Here is a 9178-nt window from a genome sequence, read left to right on the forward strand (position 1 = left end):
CGACAATAGGGTGGTCGAAATTACACAGTGTATAATTTCTCCATATAAGTAATTTCGACCACTAATTATTTTATTAATATTCGGAGTTAAAGTGCAATGGGATTTATTATAAATATATATGTGCATAGAATAAAAATTTATTACATACCATCCTAGTATAATGTAATTTGATATAAGTAAATTAGTTTAATCATAAGGATTGAAGGGATACATACCTAGTTTAAACTTAAATTTGCATAAATACATATCGGATAAGAGATAATTCACACAGACTTGTATATGAAGTCTTCTCCATTTATCATATTTCACAAAACAATATACATGTATAGGAACAAGCATACATTAAATATTATTTAAACATTTGTATAAATTGGACAAAAAATCAAAAAGGAGCTTTACTTAGATGACGATGTGGTCATGTTTTTCTATTTAAACAATAAGGAATATCTCCGACCCTCTAATACATTCTTAAAAATGTTTAAAGATATTTCCCTTTGCTCCTCAGTAAGTAGATGTATACCCGAAGTTAGTAGTTCTATGTTCAATGAAAAGTTACTTGGAAGCCAAATAACTAATTTAAAAAGATTAACGTCTTTTCGTTTGACTGGATATAAAGAAATTACATGCTAATTTTCACGATAAATGTTTTTAAAATGTTGTGTCTAATGTCATGAAAATATCACAAAAAAACGTGAGAAAAACATTAAATGTATGGTAGAATATATATCGCTAAAACGTTTTCTAATATATTTTCTAAAATATTTGCATAATATAATTAAAATGTTGTAAAGAAATATCATGATAATGTGAAAAACAATGGCGTATAAAACATTTTGATAATCTTTTATAAAATATTTTCTAGAAATATTTTCTGAACGTTTGAAAAATATCGTGAACATCAAATAATGTTATAAAAATGTTTTTTGGATGTTTTCTTGCAAGTGAGACTGCCTAAAAAATGTTTTCAAAATGTTTTAAGAAGATGTTTTTGGTTGATATCTAGATCATATCAATAAAAACATGTCTGTACTTTTGATTGAGTTTCCTGCTTTTTTAAATAACAAATCATTAGTTAAATTAATTTATACACAGTGATTAATTCTATATACAAACAAGAATAAATCAGTTGTTTTGCTAAGCATATGAAATTCACAATTCAAAGTCTCTAAAAACAAGAAGTATCTACAAATTTTGACACATCCAAAATGGCAGACACAACTCATCACTTACCAAATATGAAGTCATTCTGTTCATCAGCATTACTAATTAAAGTAATGAAAAATTTGAGAACATTCAACATTTTGAAATACAAAGTATAAGCAAACAGGAAACAGGTGCCAGATACAAAAATGTTCACACATCACAGTTCATCACTATCAAGCAGCTCATTAAATATGAACTCATCTTTATCAGCAGTTTTGGGAAAAACACCACTTGATGAAAATATTTGTTGGACAAAATCCGACAAATATAGGTGGACAGACGACAGACAGTGCAAGAAAGCCCACATTCCAACCACAACGGTATAATGTTTAGTTTTTCACTCTCAACTTTTATTACCTATCCTATACACATCATGCATATGTCAACCTGAACATGCATGACATATATGCCATTGGACATTATGCAAACATTATACACATTTTTAAGTTCAAGTTACATTGACTAAAACGTGTCCCAAATTCAGATTTTTCAATACAACTTCTCCCTCTAAACTAAAACGCTACACTTCTAATAGGGTTACATCTTAAGTCAATAATCATTGATAATTGGCTGAACAGATGAGAACAAAACACCATTTTACATCAACTATTTGATTTATTTAAGAATACATTGAAAAAGTCAATCAATTGTCTTATTCAAAATCACTTGGAATGTCTTGTAGTGTCTTATATCTTTTTCTTGCTGTGCCATGCTTCTGAAAAAAAAAATTAATCTTACATTCATATATGAACTTCTTGCACATTCTTTATTATAGAACGATTCACGTTGCCTGAAGGATATACATCCCCTCCCCTTTAAAGTTTTGAAACAAATAACGATGATAGTCTGTCGGAAGGGGACGATAAATGGCTGACCGTGTTAAGAGAGAGCAATATGCCACGCTGAACTTCATTTAGTTATTAAAAAAAAACACATAAAAAACTTTAGACTAGATATGTGTCCAGTCGAGAGTCTTATTTCATTATACTCGTTGATTGTTGTCTATCATATTTTTTTTCTTTTATTGTTTTGTATAAATCAGGCTGTTGTTTTTCTTGTTTATTTTTAGTTTTCATTAAATGCATTGTATCATGTAAGGGCCTTTAAAACCCCTGCTACATAATGTCATTAAACATCTTATTGTCCTTTTTAAGTGTTTAACTCTGTAGAGTGACATAGTTTATAACTTGTCATTTGTATCTAAGGGCATATGATACAGTCCTAGAAGTATACTATAGGCACATAATAACTTATCGAAGAGTTACGCATTGTTTTCGCAATGATGATAATAATATAACTTAACTTCCGAGAAACACACATATGTCATTAAATGAGTTGTTTATATGTATTTGAAATACTTCAAAGGAAAGCAAATATGTTTATGAAAGCACACTGTTGGACTAAAAGATTGATTTAAATAAACAACTTGTTTCTATTTTGTCACAAAAAAAATAATTTATTCAAATATCCAGATATCTTTTCTGTACTGTATGCCCTTAATCTTGAATGTAATGCATTGTTTATGCTAAATATTTGAATTAAATATGGAATAACAGTAATTCTGTATGAAAATCTTACTTCAAAAAAAAATTCTCTTGAAAGGTTGTAGACATTTCAAAGAACCTGCACCACTTCCAAATTGTAAACCTGCATATTGAACTTGTCCTTTGTGGCTTTTCTTTTAGCTCCTGTTAAAAAATAAAAGATACATTGTATGTCCATTGTGTGTATGAAGCAATAGATATAATTTTAAGCAACAGTTTATATTATCTTGCTTGTGCTGAAGTCTTACATAGTCTTTGTAATGTTAATTAAGCTGTTAAGGGAAATTTAATTTACTGTTTTGCATATACATACATACACTGATTTTATTCAAATGGTGCTTATATTAGTGTTATTGTAACTTGTTTGTGTGCCTGGGAAACAAGGTATTGAGTCATGCTTATTACAATAGTTGTTGTTGGTTTAAGTCTGTCAAATTTCTTTTTCATAATACATGTATGTATTTAATGTAGGCAGTTAGTTTTGTTTCAATTGTGTTGAGAAAAATTTAACATTTGTTTGTCAAGGCTTCAAAGTGGACTATATGGCATTGGTTTTCTCAGTTTTGAAAGCCGTACAGTGACCTATAATTTCTTTTATCCAAGTCATTTAAATTCTGGTGGATAGCTGTCTCATACACCTTATTGCTATTTCAGTATCTGGAAATCTGTCCCGCTTGAACTTTTTACGTCAGCATACGTCATACAATAATACACCTTATCGCTATTCCCGCTTGACCCGAGAATCTATCCTGCTTGAACTTTTGACGTCAAACAACAATCACTTTTCCATTGTGGCATCAGATATTTTTTATGATGATGTCAAAATTTTAAGGGAACTTGTGACAGTTGTGTGATGTCCAGTAATGGCAGACAAATAGCGATAAGATGTATTACTTTCAATTGTGGTGTCAAATATTTTCTAATATGACGTCAACATTTTACGGGAACTTTTGTGATGTCCATGGCCAGTAATGGCGGACAAATAGCGATAAGGCAATCAAACACACAAGCCACATATCCTTATAATTTTTTTATATCAATGAACAAATTCATAATTGGTGTACGTAGATGCTTGAACAGTGGCGGATTTAGGGGCCCCGACCCCCTTATGGAGCTACTTATAAGATAAATGTATAGACTATTTACAAGTATCACTCCAAACGTTTGCTTGCCTTGGGCAGGGGCCCCTTTTTTTCAAAACCTTGTTCCGCACCTCCAGAAACAGATGTAATTTGGTTCCGATTATGATTGAACACACACAATGAATGCACAAGTTTCATCTTAACAGATTAATCATTCTTACCAAGTGAGTATATATCGCGTAACAAACAATTTTCTTGGCTCTTTGTTGATATACTGTCTTCGTTTCGAAATTCAAATTTCAAAATCATTTCCGGTGATAAAACAAAAGTCGATTCCGGAAAAGGTCGGTTTTCCGTAAGGCATATAAACGATACGAAAATTGAACTTTAATAGTACAGTTACAGTTTTCATTTCTTAATTTCTAAAATATACACGAACGAAATGAATAAACATTAAAGAACGGTGATTGTTTATTAATACATTATTGCTTAATTTAATTTTGACTCTTTTGAATTTTAATATAAGAAGGAATAAAATCTGACTTCAAGGATCTTCAAGATATCAATTAAGGATTTCAACCATAGTATCTTGCTGGTCATGATATTGATGAAATGTAGTACTATATCTTATCCTGAAAAAAACGAGCTAATTCCACAAAACGTTGTTTGTGGGGTTTTGAATAAAGTTTAAATAAAATGTTATTTTTATATCCGTAAAATGTTGAATAAAATATCAGTAAGACTATTAAGTAATGTGTATGTCAGAATATTTTATAGAAAACATTTAGCTGATATTTTCAGATGTTTTATGTAAAACATTTTAATTTTACGTTAGAAAACATTTTATGCAAATAGCAAAACTATATTTTCTGTAAAACATTTTTTTGCAGAATGTTTTTTGGATATTTGGAAAATATTTACTCTAAATGTTGTTAAAATATAAAATACCAATTGAAGAAAATATTATTTTTTTTATATTAAAAAATATCTACGGGATATTTTAGAACAATGTTTGAGAACATGAATAAAAGATATTAGCAAATAATATTTTGTTAATGTTGTAAAAACATTTTACTTAAATGTTAGAAATAAAACATTTCAAAAACAATAAAATAAACATTTTTTTTATGTTTAAATGATATCTTATTGAAATATTTTGTGAGAGACGTCCATATGACATTTAAAAAATGTTTTTAAAATGTTGTGTGTTTGCTGGGTATGGTAGCAACTATATTCAGAAATATGTAATGGGAAAAATGAGGAGTTTCTTCAATTTTAACAATTTTAGGTCATCCTTTGATAGAATCGTGTCAATGGTGTTACCAATTTAAAACATGCATTTAGGTACTAAATATTATTGTTAAATATCAAACAACTGTTCCAATTTGTTGTTAAGGTTTAAATTACTACTTATTGACATTATTCATATAGCCATGCATTCTATTTAAACATAAATTTAAGAATAAATTGTTGTATAAAAGTTAGCTGTCCTAATTATTGTCGTTTTTTATATTAAAAAATACCCTTAAACTGAATATATGTAAAATGTTGAAGACTGAATGATTAGATAATGCCTATCCTCCGTATACGACCTAAAAACACTTTCCGATTTGCTAATAAAAAATAAAAATTATTGCATTTTTATATAGTAACACCACTGACCCTTTAGTAACTCCAATGCAGAGATGCAACTAATCGTCGGACCTGTCGGCCCGAGGGGGCAGAAATTGAGCAGGTCCGGCAAATTGGGCTTTTGTGCAAGACCTAATGACTGGCAGGCAGTTCTCTAGGATTTTAGTAAGATTTAGCATTTTTGGTGCTAACCTATTAGTGGGGAATTGAACTTTGCCTTGTTGAAAATTTATTAATTAAAGTTAGTTAGTATGTTTGCTTTAGATCAGATGATTCAAACATCAATGCTTTGTAGTCAACTTTCGCGGTAAACAATGAGGATACATGAGACTGGGGAGAGAAACGGCAGTTTTCATTCTTTCTGTAACTGTAACTGTATTGCGAATCTTCTTCCAATAAAGGAGCACCTCAATTGATGAGTAATTATCCACCAAAATAAAAGTTAATGTATCTGAACACTTAAAATGTGACATTTATTATATGAAAAGTAGTCTTCCATTAAAACAAAATTTTGTGTACCAACATAATGGTAAAAAAATCATAAAATTTTCAAATGTTGCTTTTTGAAGTTTAAACATATTTATTCATGCAATTTACAAATATATCAAAATATACAAGGATAACAAAAAGTAAGATATGGAAACAAGCTGCACACAGCATATTAATCTGATTGATTTTTGTAAGTACATGTATCCCTGTGATGAGAGTTGTAACTGGGAACTTTAAAGAGGTAAATTTAAAACTGAATTGACTTTTCAGTCCTCACTTTCCTGAGAAAGTTGTAATCAATTAAAAATCTTAGAGCACTGTCAAAAAAATGGAGAATGGCCCTAGCCTGATGTTCAGTGGTACACAATAAAAAAATTTAAAATATATTATAGCAATTATTAAATAAAAGAACTCAATTGAATTTTAGATATTTTCTAAAAATAATCCACTAATTTAAAAGCAGCTGTCACTGTAAAGACATCCTATCTCCGTTCTCTTGCTGTATAAAAAGCTGATATAAAAAAATGTAGGTCTGGCAAAAATTTGATGGGTCTGACAAAACTTGCTACCCTGTAGGCCCCAATGTCTGACAGAAAAAAAAAACTGTTTGCATCTCTGCAATGACACAAAAGTTTCACCATTGACAACAAATTTCACTTTACTTTTATTTAGTTCTGAACACAAAACCAAGAACACCGAGCAAAAGAAAAAGAAAAAAAATAATTCTTAGGCTAAAAAATCTCAAATTATATAACATAACATCAATAACTAAAAATGTCAATAGTGTTACTAAATAGTGCCATTGGTGTTACCAGCATACACCAGTTTTTGAAAACTTTATATATTTAATACATGATATTGTTAAAACATTGTTAAATAAGTATTGTTTTTCATAAATAATATGTTTCGCTTGTTAAACATGAAAGAAACACAAAAAAATGCTGATTGTCATAATATATTCAGTGGTGTTACTAAACTGGTCAATGGTGTTATTTTATCAAAGTGGTCTCACCATTGACAGTAACACCAATGATTTACAGGTGTATTTTAAGATTTAGTTACAAAATAAGTGCTCCATTCCCCTATTTTATATGTTGTTCCTAGTGCATGTTTCTACAATCAATATATTTCATGATTCAAAGTTCAGGAAATTTTTCAAAAAAATGTTTTTATAAGGGTACACCATGGACACTATTTTCATTTACGATATAGCTTTTACTTACTTTTAAGATTTTTTTCACTAAATTTTCAACATAAATGTTTGTTTTCTTTTGCATAACATGCTAACAGGTAACATCGCTAAGGGAGAAACTATTGTAAATGCTGAAATCTTGAGAAAGTTAACTCTTACCCTACTAATTTGTCTTTTGGTTACACCATTGACTTACAAAATGAGACTTTTCCTTTTGGTGAAAATTTTTATTATAAAACCAACATACACCTTCCAAATCATTAAAAAATGTTTGTATGTATCAAAATGCAATAATTAGTGATAAATCCTTATAACAAATGATATGAATAATAGTCCTATTTCAGGTCTGAAAGGATTTATAGTAACAAATAACAGTTAATTCTGGCTATATCCAAGGGTTTATGAAAACATTAAGGATGTTTTTATAACATTTCATACTGTACACTGTATATAGTGTATCACAAACATCCATATCTAACATATGCAAGTGTTATTCTGATATATTTTCATGTCTGTGACTTAAAAGACCAAATAACATAGTTTTGCATGTTTTTTTTTTATAATGACCCAGCTACACCTAAATATGAAATAGTATTTACTCAATAAGATCACAAAATTTAAGAACATTGAACTTAGTTTGGAATAATATTTAGTTTGCTTCATCCAAATTCATATTGTTTCGGCATATATAAGTTTTTAAGGTTTTTAGTTTCGTATTGAATTTTCCTGTTGTGTCTAGATCTGCATCACGGGTTGCAGCATCAAGGTTATTCCATAAACGTTTAGTTTATGGAATAAATGATTCATTATTTAATGCGAGTCTGCAGAATGATTTATTATATCGCTACCGTTGCGAAGTGGATAGACAGTTAGACTTTGGATTGTTGATGGAATAAAATTACTCAAATATTCCGCTACATTATTTTGTTTAATATTATAACACATTTAAATTTTTCTTCTGTCTCTTCTTTCAGCCAACGTTTCCCACCCAAGTTCCTTGTAAATTACCCTTGAACTTGTAAAAAAAGGCAAACCCGTTACTATTCGAGCAGCTTGAAGCTGTAATTGCTGAAGCTTATAACTATAACCCTACCCCATATTATTCCAAACTTCACTGGCATATTCAAAAAATGGTCTTATAAAAACTAGATATAGTTATTCTATTTTTTTTCTACTAAGTCTATATTTCAGTTTCCTGAGCATATTTATAGGACTGGTGTAGATACACTTAAAATAATATTATCATTTATTATATGAACATTCCATTTAGCATCATTGCTTAATGTAACCCCTAAGCGTTTATGAATATTAGTTACTGGTATGTTTTATTCATGAAACGTTAAATGCATTTCTGGGATATCAACATTCGAAAATAACATAATTTCTGTTTTATTGGGATTAAAAGACATTAACCACTTTTAAGACCATTCGTTCAGCTCATCCAGGTCGTGATTTATAACAGATTCTATCTGCAATGCATCGTGATCTGCATAGCTGAACGACGTGTCATCTGCAAAAAGTCTGCAGAGAGAATGAAGTGTTTCCGCAATGTCTTTTATGTATATTATAAAAAGCAATGGTCCGAGGATACACCCTTGTGGAACTCCAGCAGAAATATTGCAAAGTTTTGAAGAAGACTGTTAACAACCACCTTTTGTCATTCAGATAGCTTTTAAACCATTTCAATAGATTACCATTTATACCATAATTATAAAAATAAGAAGATGTGGTATGATTGCCAATGAGACAACTCACCACAATGGACCAAATGACATAGAAATGAACAACTATATATGTCACCGTACGGCCTTCAAAAATGAGCAAAACCCATACCGCATAGTCAGCTATAAAAGACCCCGAAATGACAAATGTAAAACTAACTCATCAGATCGACACAAAGCAGAAATGCACCTAACAAAAACACAGACCGGACGTGGCAGGGTACTTATACAACCCTGCATAGCCTTCATTTTATGTACAAGTCCATCATGCCAAACTTTATCAAAGGCTTTTGAAAAATCGCAAAAAACAAAACA

At 29.9% G+C, this 9178-nt stretch overlaps 1 long non-coding RNA gene across 1 annotated transcript; it reads right to left on the reverse strand.

Moving 5' to 3' along the window:
- Positions 1 to 1798: 1798 nt before the first annotated feature.
- Positions 1799 to 4394, reverse strand: LOC127701913 (uncharacterized). The gene is made up of 3 exons (XR_007982250.1): positions 4051 to 4394; positions 2782 to 2891; positions 1799 to 1918 (listed from the first exon to the last, which is right to left on the reverse strand). It is a non-coding gene; the product is annotated as an uncharacterized LOC127701913 (long non-coding RNA).
- Positions 4395 to 9178: the final 4784 nt, after the last annotated feature.

Source organism: Mytilus californianus, unplaced genomic scaffold (genome assembly GCF_021869535.1).
Source record: "Mytilus californianus isolate M0D057914Y unplaced genomic scaffold, xbMytCali1.0.p SCAF_5, whole genome shotgun sequence".
Taxonomy (NCBI): domain Eukaryota; kingdom Metazoa; phylum Mollusca; class Bivalvia; order Mytilida; family Mytilidae; genus Mytilus; species Mytilus californianus.